This window comes from Salvelinus sp. IW2-2015, linkage group LG26 (genome assembly GCF_002910315.2).
Source record: "Salvelinus sp. IW2-2015 linkage group LG26, ASM291031v2, whole genome shotgun sequence".
NCBI lineage: Eukaryota > Metazoa > Chordata > Actinopteri > Salmoniformes > Salmonidae > Salvelinus > Salvelinus sp. IW2-2015.
In genome coordinates, this window is record NC_036866.1 from 36,092,720 (window position 1) to 36,108,207 (window position 15,488).

The window sequence follows — 15,488 nt, forward strand, 5'->3', positions numbered from 1 at the left end:
AAAACGTTTACTTGAAGAACAAGAATGACTATTTGCATATTCTGCACTGTTCTTCAAGTAAATGTGTTTTTGTAACCTTTTCAGTGGAAATTGTATGCGTAGAATTTACAGAAATAGTAGCAAAAGGTGAATGTTTAACTTTTGTTGCACACATATCCAGTAAAAATGTTGGATTACATTATGAAAAAAGTTTGACTGCAGAATCTACCATGTGGTTGTCATGTGTTGCTGCCATGCTATGTTGTCTTAGGTCTCTCTTTATGTAGTGTTGTTTTGTCTCACTTGTCTTGATGTGTGTTTTGTCCGAAATTTTTAATCCCAGCCCCCGTCTCCGCAGGCCTTTTGGTAGGCTGCCATTGTAAATATGAATTTGTTCTTAACTGACTTGCCTAGTTAAATAAAGGTTAGATAAATAAATACAAATAAATGTATTACGTTACATTGATGCAATGACCTTGTCTGTCTGACCAAGGGCGCCATTCTTGATCACAAAACATGAAGTTGACCAGACAACCATAACAAACTAAAGCCAAGGAGTAAAGTACCAAAACAATCTGGTTGAGACTTAAATCAACCAAATCCCAAACCAAAAATTTGTCATAGATAGATCATGTCACTGACATTGAGGCGGGTTAAAAATTACTCTCTACAATGCTCAAGTAAAGTAAGCCCAACATCAGCAATTAGCTAGCTAAATGCAATTTTGGGACCTTACCACTGACACAAACTGGAATAGCGGGCGCCGTCTTTGAGCTGGATTTCAGCAGTGAATCTCCTTTCACGCAGTGTTGCCAACTCCTCAGTAAGAAAAGTAGCTATTGGCTGTCCTAAAAGTCGTTAGAAGTCGCTAAATGACGTTGTCACCTAATTTGCATAATTGTCCATGTGCATGTAATTGTGATGGACGCTGTAGGAGAGAGGAATAACGTCGAGGGAGAGACAAAAAGTGAGTAAAAAACACCCTAAATATGTTTAGAACTACAAATGAACTTTCATCTGTTGATTCTTGTTTTCTTTAATGTCACAATTCCAACCCTCCTCCTTTATCTGGACTTGGGACTGGCAAAAGTGACCCAAAAGAGACACTCTGGCGGAGTTACTTTGTTATTTTTTTGTTGTTTTTTTTAGTTTCGTTTTCTTTGGTTTTTAACCTTATGGTCCATCTAGGAGCCTACAACAAGTCACAGTAAAACATTAACATTTTTAACCATAACATTATTATTTTTTAAATTAAATGGACCAAAAAGAGACAATAGAAAAAACTGTCAATGGCAATGTGAGAAAATTATGGTAACTAGTCTGACCCTAATTCAGGTTATTTTTTATTTTTTATGTAAGCCAGGGCGGGATCTAGGGTTGCCAACTGTCCCGTATTAGCCGGGATGTCCCTTATATTGGGCTAAATTGGTTTGTCCCATACGGGACCTCCCTTGTCCCGTATATTCATCCAATCACAGTARAGTGTAAACGCYCCAATTCCTGCAAAGTKATTTCTGTTATTGTTCGGTCAGTTTGGCATATCAAGGAAATATGGATAAACATGCAAAAAAGACTGTGCAGCTACAACAAACAATGTGAAGCAAAACAGACGTGGGTTAAGCCTGTCAGTGGTGACTCGACGAAAGCGTTCTGTACTTTATGCGTTGGGAATTCTCAATTGGCCATGAAGGGGAGAATGACCTAACTCCGCATGCACCCACAGAAATGCACAAGGCCACGCTAGCTAAAGGTGCTAGCAATATCGGTGCATTCTTTGTGACGTCTACTGCGGAAACTGACATAATTGGAAAACACCTCTCCGTTTACCAGTTATTGAGCAGTGCCAACAATCGCATTCTGAAAGCTAAATGCCCAGCTCACATAGCTCATAATGCCTGCGATCAGCGGTCAGTGGATATTGAGACAATTGTTTTACAGATCTACAGCCACTTATCAGTATCTGCTTCCCGAAGAGAGGAACTGCGTGCATTTTTTGCCTTTGTTGACACTGAGTGGCGTGAAATTCTGCGACATGTTTGCATACGATGGCTCTCTCTTCATCTAGCTGTCAATCATCTCCAGCAAAGCTGGCCAGCTCTTACATCATACATCAGGTCCCTTAGGGAGACCTGTCCTGTGGCACTGAATAGTATTTTGAGTATGACGAAAAAACGGAAGCTGCTGAGATTTATCTGTACTTTTTCTACAAAGTTGGTGTGTTTTTGACCAACTCGTAAAAAAGCTGGACGAAACAACGCTCTGCATCACAGATGTTTACGAGGAAGTCCAAAAGTTCAAAATGTTAAATGCTTCAGCTGAAACAGGACAGTTTTTTTTCTGAGTAGACCAAGCAGCTGATGGACAAACAATTGTCAGCACAATGGTCCAAGCAGCAACAGGACTTTGAAGTTCTATGACACTGTCATTACATACATTGACAAGTGGTTTGATTTCTCACCAGAAAATGTAATGGTGAAACTGATCACCATTACATTGAGGAGCTCTCCTTCACTGACCTGGAGCAGGTGGTGGTTGCCCTCAAAATGAGACAGTCCGTATGGACCAACTCTAGGAAGAATTTTGTGCTAGCCGGGAGGAAATACAGAAAGCCAGACAGGATACCACAAAATCCACCAGTGAGAAGTAGGTGGCACTTTTCCAAAAGCTAGGGAAAGCCAACTTGATCAACATGTTCAGGATTGTCTCATTTCTCCTCAGTGTGCCAGACTCAAATGCCTTTGTAGAGAGGATTTTCTGTCTGATGACCATTAAATGGTCAGACTCAAGAAACCGATGTAGCACAGAGCTGATCAAAAATGAACTTTGAATATCTGGGAACTGTGATTTGTCATGTAATGACTTCTCTCTGGCTATGCAAGAAGAGAAAGGACTGCTTGAATCAGTCAAGAGCAGAAAAAAAATATGTAGACTTGGTAAGTGACTCATGCCCCTCTTTTCCTCTTTTGCATTTGAAAAGTAGTTTTTTTTGCTGTAAAAGGTCCAAATTGTGATTTCTTTGATCATTTATTTTGAGGTTTATTGACATAAGTTTACATAATGAGACAGTTTTAGTAAAGCTATAGACTAAATGGAATATACAAATGTTTTGCCTTTCCAATTGAATAAGAATATACACTGTATATTCATTCACACAACACCATACCCATACCGCCGTGGCACCGTGCGCTGGCACGCAACCTTTTGTCCCTTATTTGGTAGTGAAAAAGTTGCCAACCCTCACGGGATCAGCCAGCGGCGGCTTCCCGCATGCGCGATTCATTTGCAGTCGACGTGGAGGGTTGAACATCTCCTGCTCTGACTGCAGCGCGAGGACCGGGCCGCCTGTGAGTGCTTTGGGACGGGGGTGGGGCCCATGGCAGCACCCGCTGCTCGTTGAGAAGAGTAAGAACGATTCGTGCTTTCACGTCAGTGTCTCCAATAGCACCAGAAAAAGTCGCTAGATTTGTCGCTAGTCGCTTTTTTGAAAATGTGTCGCTAGAGAGGTCTGAATACTCGCTAAATTGGCAACACTGCCTTCATGGCTCCGGGGATCAGAGCTTGGAGTGATCTATTCACAGCTACATTGGTCGCCTGCAAGTACGGGGACAAAGCCCCACACCTAACACCTAAGGACAGCATCTTTAACCTAACCGGTACTTGAACTCGTTTCGGGAACATGTCGACCTTTGAAAAGACTAGTGATGTCTAGTTCGTGAACGATTCGTTCTTTTGGAATGACTCTGTTTACCAATTTGAGAGTCATGATTCGTTTTTCCGAGTGACTCATTCATTTTAGTCGAACTGTCTATCATGTGCGTGCAAAAAAATAGATCATGCTACAGGCAGCATAGTGAAGGAAAATACACATTTAGAACTGATAAATGATCACATGGTGCAAGAATTAATCCAATTAATTGAATATTGAATGGTATCAATGGTCAGCTTTGTAGAACCAAAACATACAGCCTGCCTCTGCTCAACACTCGAACTCGAGGACAAATCGTTTGGGTGGCTGCTGCAGTTTGCGAATCGTTTGGGTTCCTGCTGCAGGGGGAACCCGATTTCCATTTCAAGGCAATACATTTCTTGGCAATCGCTAGCAATTTTTCTGTTAGCTTTATAGTATGGCTTTGCCTAAGATTGGAGTTAGTAAAGTTACCCAGTAGACAGACCTCCGGGTCTAAAGGGAATGCAATCCCGTGAATTGAGGATATGGTATCGCATACCACCTGCCAGAAACCATGTAGTTTTGAACACTGCCAAGTGGAATGGAGGAATGTTCCTTCATCTGAGCCACATCTAAAACATAGGGAGGAGATATCAGGGTTGAACTTGTGCAGTCTAGATGGGGTGATATAGAGCTGATGGAGTAAATTAAACTGGATCAGTCTGTATCTGGAGTTCAATGTGGATGTAACACCATCCCTGCATAGGTCACTCCATAGACCCTCATCAAGATCAATACCCAGAACTTTTTCCCATATAAGTCGGGGTTTATCTAGCTCAGGCAGTGTTAGTCCTGACATAAGGGTATCGTAAACACGGGAAATGGTCTTAAACAGTGGTTGGTCTGCGTGGCAGAGTTGTTCAATAGGTGACATCTTAGGTAGGTTCCATTGTCCCTTGAGTCACCCTAATAAAGTTTCGTAGTTGTAGGTAGCTAAAGAAGTCCCTGTTAGGCAAGTCGTATTTCTGTTTCAGCTGATCAAAAGACATAAGAACTCCCTCCTCATAACAATGTTCCAGAAGAGTGATCCCCTTATCAGACCATGGTCTAAAGTTACTATTCTGGAAAAACATAGGGATCAATCTATTGTTCCATAAAGGGGTTTTAGGGGAAATGAATCCCTCTCGTCTGAACAGCTCATGCAGTTTGCACCATGCCAGGACAGAATGTATGATTAAAGGGTTGTCTGTGATGGTTTTTATAGATTTTCTGTCCCATTTGTAAAACAATTCTGCCCCAGTGTCATCATTTACCTCAAACTTTTCAATGTTCAACCATGAGGGAGAGGGACCATTGTCAAACCTAGACTGTGCAGCCCAGTAGTACATTCTAAAATTGGGGAGGTTTAAGCCCCCTTGACCGTAATCAAGGGTCAGTTTATCCAGGCCAACCCTAGGGGTTTTGCCGTGCCAGATAAACCGTCTGGTCAGCTTGTCGAGAGAGGAAAAGAATGCTGTGGGAACAGGGATAGGGAGAGATTGAAACAAATATAGAAATCTGGGCAGGACATTCATTTTAATTACATTGATTCTACCCAGTAGAGTGAGAGGCAAGTCCATCCATTTACATAGGTCACCCTCCACTTTTTGCAACAAGCTGGCCAGATTGAGTTTATAGAGGTTCTTCAGGTTACCATCCACCATTATGCCCGAATATGTGAAGCCCACAGGCGACCATCTAAAAGGAAACTTGTGCTTGATGGTATGGTGGTCAAAGACAGACAATGGTAAGATTTCGCTTTTACCAAAATTGACCTTATATCCAGAGAAAGAACTATAACACTGTAGTAGGATCTGCAAGTGAGAGAGGGAATGTTCTGGGTTTGTTAGAAATAAGTCCGCAAAGAGTGATAACTTATGGGTATGGGGGCCCACCTCAAAGCCATGTATGTCAGGGCACATTCTAATAGCCTCAGCCAACGGTTCGATGGCGAGGGCAAAGAGGTTGGGGCTAATTGGGCAACCTTGTCTGTTCCCGCTATAGAGAGGGAAAGAGGAGGAAGTAATCCCATTGGTAGCAATCCTAGCTTTAGGAGATTTGTAGAGTGATTTTATCAAATTTACAAACACGGTACCTAAACCAAACTTTTCCAAGACGCGAAAGAGGTATGGCCATTCAACCCTATCAAAGGCCTTTTCAGCATCGAGGGAGATTGCGACACTAGGTATTTTGTTTTTGTTAGCAAGGTGAATTATATCAAAGAACCTTCTGAGATTATTGGAGGACAATCTATTAATTATGAAGCCAGTCTGATCTGGGTTGACCAACAGGGGAAGACATGACTCCAGTCTCTTAGATAGCATCTTGGTGACCAGTTTACAATCTGTGTTGAGAGAGATTGGTCTATAGGAGGCGCACTTTAGCGGGTTTTTCCCTTTCTTGTGGATTACAGCAATCACTGCTTGAGAGAAAGACTCTGGAAAGCAGTTGTCCTCCCCGGCTTTTTTTAAGTACCTCCATAAGGTAGGGTACCAACAACTCCCTAAATTCTTTATAGAACTCTGGAGGGAAGGTAAGGATTTATTAGAAGGTAAGGATTTAATGGCCTCCAACAATTCAGGAACTGAGAACTGTTCACTTAGGCGCTCTCTGTCTTCCTCTGACAGGCATGGGAGGTTGAGAGAGGAGAGAAAGGAGTCGATCTCTCATAGATCATCGCTTGATTGGGAAGTGTAGAGGTCTTCGTAGTATTTCTTAAAAGTATCATTAATTTTTTCAGTATGGTCCAAAGATATCTCATTAGTAAGAGTTTCTATAGCATTAATTGTCCTCTTACTTCCCTCTGCTTTCAGTTGCCATGCCAATACTTTGTGTGCTTTCTCTCCAAACTCGTTTTGTTTTGATTTAGTGATGGCCCTCTCATGGCCCTCTTGATAAGTGTTCAGAGTATTATATTTCAGTTTTTTATTTACCAAAAGCCTGTATAGACCTTTAGTCGGGCCTCTTTGGTAGGTTTTCTCTAGCTCAGAGATTTCAGATTCAAGGACATTCAGTTCCGCACCGTGTTTTCTGTTCAAACCTTTAGTATAGGAAATGATCTGTCCCCTCAGATAGGCCTTCAATGTGTCCCAAAGAATGAAACTGTCAGGAGCGGAGGGTTTGTTTGTCAAAGTAAAAATATTGATCTGCTCTTTGATGAATGCACAAAATTCAGGTTGCTTCAGGAGTGTAGAATTTAGTCTCCATCTATAGGCTGCATTTACCTTTGGTAGGAATGGAGATTGATAATACCAGAGGAGAATGGTCACTAAGCAATCTGGGGAGATACTCTATGTAACAGTTGGGTCGATAGTAAAAAGTTATCTATGCGTGTGTGTCTTGTGTGGGTGTGAATAAAAAGAGTAGTCCCTAACCTGTGGGTGCAACTGTCTCCAGATGTCTAGCAAATTAAGATCTTTCATGAATGACATGGTGAGCTTGCCGGCTTTGGTAAGAAGTGAGGGTTTATCAGAGGACCTATCAAGAACTGTATCTAAACAAAAACTAAAATCTCCTCCAGCCAGTAGCCATCCTGGTGGTGCTTGAGCAACCTGAAGGAAGACATTCTGAATAAACATATGGTCATCGAAGTTAGGAGCATAAATATTCAATAGGGTCCAAGACTCCGAAAACATATGCCCCTGCACCAAAACAAACCTGCCCGAGGGATCAGAGATGCTGTTGTTGATGCAGAAGGGGATGTGTCTACTTATCAAAATTGCAGTTCCTCTTCCTTTGGAGTTAAAAGAGGACTCAAAAACTTGTCCTACCCATTCACTCTTCAATTTCTTGTGTTCACTGGCTGTAAGATGTGTTTCTTGTAAAAAGACTTTAATTTCTTAAGGTATGTATAGACTCTTTTCCTCTTAATCGGGCTGTTAAGACCTTTTATGTTGAATGTGACATTTTAGTGGATTAAGCATAGGTTGGGTTTCAGATATGTAACCGAATGGAAATCTCTCATATGTAAATAGTCAGGTAATGTTTCAACTTTAGTTTGAACACTGAAGTGACCTATGTGTCTCTTTAGGAAGGAAACAACAATAAACATAGAAGAAGAAAAAAACAGAAACCCCACCCACCCCGACTGTCGGACTAAAACCACAATCCCAACAATCAAACATGAATACACTTGTAGAGATACGTTGATGCTCGCTTTCCATCTTGCTCTTACTAGCTAAACCTTGGCGTAAACTAAAACCTGCGAGCTCTCTTAAGTTGAAAACAAACGTTGTGAATAGACATTTATGGCTGAATATTTACTGCCCACAGTAAGGCCTGCTTGAGTCTCTTTTCAGGAGAGGAGAAACATAAATGGGGGGAAAGCAGTGGGCCTAAGCCCACTAATTTGCTTCGCCCAGTGGATGTTGACTAAACCAAAATATACTCTCTTGTAAATGTAATAGAACTCACCCGGGGGAAAAACGGTTAGTTGAAAATGTACAAATCAATTATAGCGACCGGATAGCGGGGTAAAAAGATCCAAATTCCAAGAAGTTATCAGCAGTTCAGTCCCAGGACAGCACGGATAGGAAAAAACAAACAAACTGCATCTTATCCCCCAGAGAGACCATCCTGGTTCAGACGCGGTTCAGTTCTTGGAGAAAAGTGAACACTTTTCCGGTGTGTTGAAGAGATGGCTTCGGCCTTTGTACTGAACTTTCATCCGCGCAGGGTGGATGAGGTAGCCGGTGATGTTCTTCTCCTTCAGTGCTTTGGCGGCAGGTCTGAACTGCTTGCGACGTCTGGCGAGATCCGCGCTCATATCCCGGGAGAAGGCTGACCCTCTTGCCATCGATGGTGATGTCCCCTTTGGCTCTTGCGAGTTGCAGTATCTTCTCTCTGTCCTGGAAACGGAGGAACCTGATTAGGACGGCCCGTGGGGGCTCATCTGACCGGGGTTTCGGCGCTGACGTTCTGTGGGCGCGTTCGATTTCCAACGGCTTGGTGAAATTGATTATGTCTAGGACATCCGGGTTCCATTGAGTGAAGAAACGGACCGGGTCACGGCCCTCGCTGTCCTCTTTCAATCCCACCACACGGATATTGCTACGTCTGTTCAGGTTCTCCATCTGGTCTACCTTGTTTTTGAGGTAGGCATTGTCCTTCTGCAGTTGTATCAGAACCTGGTCATGTCGAGTGATGGTATCTTCAACTGTGCTAATGCTCAACTCAGCCTCAGTCGTTCTCGAAAGGAGATCATTCATGGAGGATTTCAGGTCGTCAAAGAAAGAATTGAGTTCAGCTGATTTCTTGTCAATTTTCAGAGAAAGACCTCTGTTACTATCCTGAATTTCCCGGAGGAGAGTAGCAAGCATTGCGAGCCTGCCGAGAGCAACAGTCTGGAACTGTCGTCTGAGTTATGAGGGCTAATACTAATCTTGCTAGCTGTAGCGTTATCGTTATCTTGGGAATCAACAACGTTTTGGTCGTCCTTCTTGCCTCTCGGTCGGAGGTCCATGGCTCTTTGGGAAGGTAAGTACTTGACAATTTACCAGCCAATGTTAGAATATTGTTTCAACGTTGTTATTTAGGTAATAATGGAATAACTTTGAAGAGCTCGGTTTGTCAAAGTCTGCTCAGCTCCGCGGCATCACGTGCTCATGGATGGGCACTTTTAATGTAACTCTATGGCAATACCCAAGGGGCTTGAATTTTCGAGCTCTCCCCGTAGATTTTGCGGTGACATACTGTCCCCATGAGTGACAGCCATTCACGGCGCAATTAGAGAACATTACCAACCCCTAAGCTCCGTATTTTCCACTGGCTGCCCCACCACCAGAAAAAGCACTGAGCTAGGTTGAAATACCTGCATTTTGGAGCTGCTTTAGCTAAACAGGTGGAGCTCAAAACAGACGGGGCTCTGCTATTGGGCAAATCTCCCTTGCAGCAGTCAAGCAATCTGGTTGCGGACGCAACTAGACCTCGTTTCAAAGGTTTAAATCAATAATTGTATTTGTATGCCTAGCAATCACAAATTATATTAGTAGCTAGTTTCCATCCAATTGGCGATAGATCTTAATGCAATATACTAAATCTGCATAAATAAAATGTGAATTTTTCCTCCAGTGGTGTGTTTCCACCAAACAGTCTTGTTGCAGATAAAAGTCAGTGGATGATGATGTAGAGCACACAAAATGTACTTTTTCGCTTAAGTTTTCATGTATCGAATACAAATCTAAAGATCAATGTGTTTCCATCGCATTTTCAACTCTACTCATAGTTTTGTCACAAGAACTGCGTTATATAGTAAATGTGTCTACTCGTCTTGGCAAGTGCGCTCTAGACAACAGCTTGCAGATACAGTGTGTACATCAAATGTCAAACTTAGGGCCGAGTCACAGATAGATCTTTCACCACATGTATAAAACAAAAACAGGAAGTACCAGTGAGTCGCTCAATAATGAAGTGGTCAGATGATGCAGGTGCTAAGCTACAGGACTATTTTGCTAGCACAGACTGAAATATGTTCCAGGTTTCATCCGATAGTATTGAGGAGTATACCACATCAGTCACCGGCTTCATCAATAAGTGCATCGACGTCGTCCCCACAGTGACCATACGTACATACCCCAACCAGAAGCCATAGATTACAGGCAACATCCGCACTGAGCTAAAGGGTAGAGCTGCCACTTTCAAGGAGTGGGACTCTAACTCAGACGCTTATAAGAAATCCCGCTATGTTATGCCCTCCGACAAACCATCAAACAGGCAAAGCGTCAATATAGGACTAGTATTAAATTCTATACTGGCTCTGATACTCGTCAGATGTGGCAGGGCTTGCAAACTATTACGGACTACAAAGGGAAGCCCAGCCACGAGCTGCCCAGTGACACAAGCCTACCAGACGAGCTAAATGACTCCTATGCGCACCTCGAGGCAAGCAACACTGAAGCATGCATGAGAGCACCAGCTGTTCCGGACGACTGCATGATCCTGCTCTCAGTAGCCGATGTAAGACATTTAAACAGATCAACATTCACAAGGCCGTTGGGCCAGACTGACGTGTACTCAGAGCATGCACTGTCCAACTGGCAAGTGTCTTCACTGACATTTTCAACCTGTCCCTGACCAAGTCTGTAATACCTAAATGTTTCAAGCAGACCACCATAGTCCTTGTGCCCAAGAACACCAAGGTAACCTGCCTAAATTACTTCTGACCTATGCACACACATCTGTAGCCATGAAGTACTTTGAAAGGCTGGTCTTGGCACACATTAACACCATCACCCCAGAAACACTAGAGCCACTACAATTCGCATACCGCCCCAACAGATCCACAGATGACGCAACCTCTATTGCGCTCCACACTGCCATTTCTCACCTGGATAACAGGAACACCTACATAAGAATGCTGTTCATTGACTACAGCTCAGCGTTCAACACCATTGTGCCCTCAAAGCTCATCACTAAGCTAAGGACCCTGGGACTAAACACCTCCCTCTGCAACTGGATCCTGGACTTCCTAACGGGCCACCCCCAGCTGATAAAAGTAGGGAACAACACATCTGCCACGCTGACCCTCAACACGGGGGCCCCTCAGGGGTGCATGCTTAATCCCCCCCTGTACTCCCTGTTCACCCATGACTGCGTGGCCAAGCGCGACTCCAACACCATCATTAAGTTTGCTGACAACACAACGGTGGTAGGCCTGATCACAACGATGAGACAGCCTATAGGGAGGAGGTCAGAGACCTGACAGTGTGGTGCCAGGACAACAATCTCTCCCTCAACGTAAGCAAGACAAAAGAGCTGATTGTGGACTACAGGAAAAGGGCCGAGCACGCCCCCATTCATGGCAACGGGGGTGTAGTGGAGACGGTCCACTACACCCCAACGGTGTCCACATGACTAAGGACCTACTATGGTCCAAACACACCAACATAGTCATGAAGAGAGCATGACAACACCTCAGGAGTCTGAAAAGATTTGGCGTGGGTCCTCAGATCCTCAAAAAGTTCTACAGCTGTACCATCGAGAGCATCCTGACTGAATGCATCACCGCCTGATATGGCAACTGCTCTGCCTCTGACAGCAAGGTGCTACAGAGGGTAGTGCGTACAGGCCAGTACATCGCTAGGGCCAAGCTTCCTGCCACCCAGAACCTCTATACCAGGCGGTGTCAGAGGAAGGCCCTAAAAATTTCCAAAGACTCCAGTCACCCTAGTTATAGACTGTTTTCTCAGCTACCGCACGACAAGCGGTACCGGACCGTCAAGTTTAGGTCCAAAAGGGTTCTAACACATTCTAACCTCCAAGCCATAAGAATGACCTGAAAACAGCTAATCAAATGGCCTACCCGGACTGAACCCCCCCCCCCCCCCCTTTTACGCTGCTGCTACTCGCTGTTTATTATCTATGCATAGTCACTTTACCCCTACCTACATGTACATATTACCTCAATTACCCTGACTAACCTGTACCCCCGCACATTGACTCGGTACCAGTACCCCCTTTATATAGCCTAGTTATTGATATTTTATTGTTACTCTTTTTAAAAAAAATTTACTTTAGTTTATTTGGTCAATATTTTCTTAACTCAAATTTTTCTTAAAACTGCATTGTTAAGGGCTTGTAAGTAAGCATTTCACAGTAAGGTCTGTTATATTTGGCGCTTTTGACAAAATACATTTGATTTGAAGTGGCCGGCAGTGGGAGAAGATGGAACGAGATGATTGTGGCCGACATTCTACTAATTTTCTTATCAAATAAACATTTGACCTCAATTCAGCTTTCTGTTCCCAAAACTACAATCTGTTATGAACAGAGTAGACTACGTTTTGTAGACTTTACCCTTTACCAAAGTTTGAAAACATGTCATTGTTTAGAAGGTGTGCAAAGGCGAATTGAGTTATTGCATACGCACACTTCAGAGTAGGCGATCCCTAACGGAAATATGCAAATGTAGCTGGAACGCACCAATAGGATCTCGCTAGCTCGTGCTTGGCTCTGCCGACCTCCTAGCTTGTTCTGCCCACTATGACTCATTTGTTCGCATATGAAATGACGTGCTGTGGTCTATCTTGGTTTAGTTATAAAAATCTTTGGCCGAGTGTCTATGGGTTTCTTCTTCTTTAGGATTTGGTTGGCGGATCGCATCCAACTTTTGGGTGGGTACACCGCCACGTACTGTACTGGTGTGTGAGGCCATTCACGGCCTACGTACATTCAATTCTTGATACAGTAATATAGAAAATTGTGGAAAAGGAACATTTCCCCGCCAACAATTGACCCTCTCCAAAAAAAACACTACACTAGTTCACTATTTAACCCGATCTAATTCTACTCCAGACCAATGGTCTGAGAGGACAGAACACTACCAATCAACACCCCCTACAACTGCTCTGCAATAAATCCTCGCAATCCCAAGTACTTCTCTGCCGCTGCCACCACAACCTCTATTTTCTGTGACCTATGATCCATTTCTGCAGTACAATTGACAACCATGGCTATAAATGCTGAAAAGCCCACCTTACTGAAGCACATGTTCTTCCAATCACTCTCTCTTGGTCTCTGCCTATCCACAGGAATCCTCTCAGTATCCCTCACCCTGTACCCATCTTCCTCTACGCCTCACTTCACTGCTTCGGCATACACCACTTTCCGTACTACTCTAACCCTGGCAACCTAAACCTGCCTCTCTCTCAAAGGACACCTCCAATCTCCATCCCCATGGGCAATCCCATAGCTAACACACACACAACTTTCTCCACCGATACTACACATTCCTTTTTCCTCATGCCCTCCTGCACACTTCTCACATCTAGGAATCTCCCTCCTACACACTGCTGCAACATGCCCATAAACTTGACACCTGAAACACCGTAGTATTTTCAGAACAAAAGCTCTCAAGGATAACAGGTAGCCTAGTGGTTAGAGCYTTGGGCCAGTAACCAAAAGGTTGCTAGATCAAATCCCTGAGCTGACAAGGTAAAAATCTGAACCCACTGTTCCTAGACCGTCATTGCAAATAAATGTGTTCTTAAGTGATTTGCCTTAAATGACTTACACTTCCTAACTTGACCTTGTCAAGACTACATCAAAACTTAGCAGGACAGACAATGTCTTCTCCATTTCCCCAGACTCGACACCGGATTTGCATCGCACCAAACAGCAGGCATGACAGGTACTGGGAATCTTCAATTTCAACTAATCCTCCTCAACACTTAATGCCTCCCCCTTTATCACTACTCTCCACGACACCCTGCTCCAGAGAGCAAAGCAAGTCACATTTCTTGTCTCCGGAGCGCCCGCTCCCTCTGGACTGAAGAAACACAAATCATCACTAATCCACTCTGAGTTACTCTCACCAACTAAACAGTCCCCCAACCTGACACCACATATGGATCAGCCAAAATGCAAGGATCCATTCTCTCCACAAACCTCACCTGGCCAGAATCATCCTTTTCATCCTCGGGACGAGGCCCGAACTCGGCGGTCCTCACCGCCTTCTTTTGTGACCTGTGCCTCTCGCAGTCTGCAGGTTTCTTCTTCTTTTAAGTTTTATGGCAGACTACACCTATTGGTGTATTGCCGCCACCTACTGTACAGGGACTTCTTTGATATTATGGCGGGCCGCAAACAAATACTATCGGTGCACCTACTGTTTTGGCTGTATATCACCCCAAATAATAAACACAATTATTTGGTTGATTCTATTATGTCCACTTAATTTTTTTTCTTTTGTGCAGTACAATTAATCACATGCACAATAAACATAAAATCCACCTTCTTCAGCATATCAGTTTCCCTCAACTGTTTAACAGCCCTCAATCTCCACAGTCTGCGGAACATCCAACGCCATATCTTCAGCTCCCTAACCTCCTTCAAATATTTCACGTGCCTCCGTGTATACCTGCTGTATAGCCCTGACCCTCCGTGTAGGAGGCCTGCTGTATAGCTCTGACCCTCCGTGTAGGAGGCCTGCTGTATAGCTCTGACCCTCCGTGGTAAGAGGCCTGCTGTATAGCCTGACCCTCCGTGTAGGAGGCTGCTGTATAGCTCTGACCTCCGTGGAGGCTGCTGTATAGCCCTGAACTCGTGTAGGAGGCCTGCTGTATATGCCCTGACCCTCCGTGTAGGAGGCTTGCTGTTATAGCCCTGACCCTCCGTGTAGGAGGCTGCTGTATAGCTCTGACCCTCCGTGTAGAGAGGCTGCTGTATAGCCCTGACCCTCCGTGTAGGAGGCCTGCTGTATAGCTCTGACCTCCGTGTAGGAGGCCTGCTGTATAGCCTGACCCTCCGTGTAGGAGGCCTGCTGGTATGCTCTGACCCTCCGTGTAGGAGGCCTGCTGTATAGCTCTGACCCCTCCGTGTAGGAGGCCTGCTGTATAGCCCTGACCCTCCGTGTAGGAGGCCTGCTGTATAGCTCTGACCCCCGTGTAGAGGCCTGCTGTATAGCCCTGACCCTCCGTGTAGGAGGCCTGCTGTATAGCCCTGACCCTCCGTGTAGGAGACCTGCTGTATAGCCCTGACCCTCCGTGTAGGAGACCTGCTGTATAGCCCTGACCCTCCGTGTGCGAGACCTGCTATATAGCCCTGACCCTTGCCACTTCATACTCTTTTATCCTAACCAGGCACTCCGGGGAATTGAGAACATGGTTGCCATCACAATTACAACATTGTACACCCTCAGATTCTTCAACAACATTCCTTCGGCACACACTTGATACATGTCCATATCTTTAGCAATTTCGGCTAAACAACGGCTTGAACACAAAAGCTATCTTAACATATCCCACCTTCACATGTGAAGGGAGATACTCTTCGTCAAACATAAACAATACTGACAGACTTTCTTCTT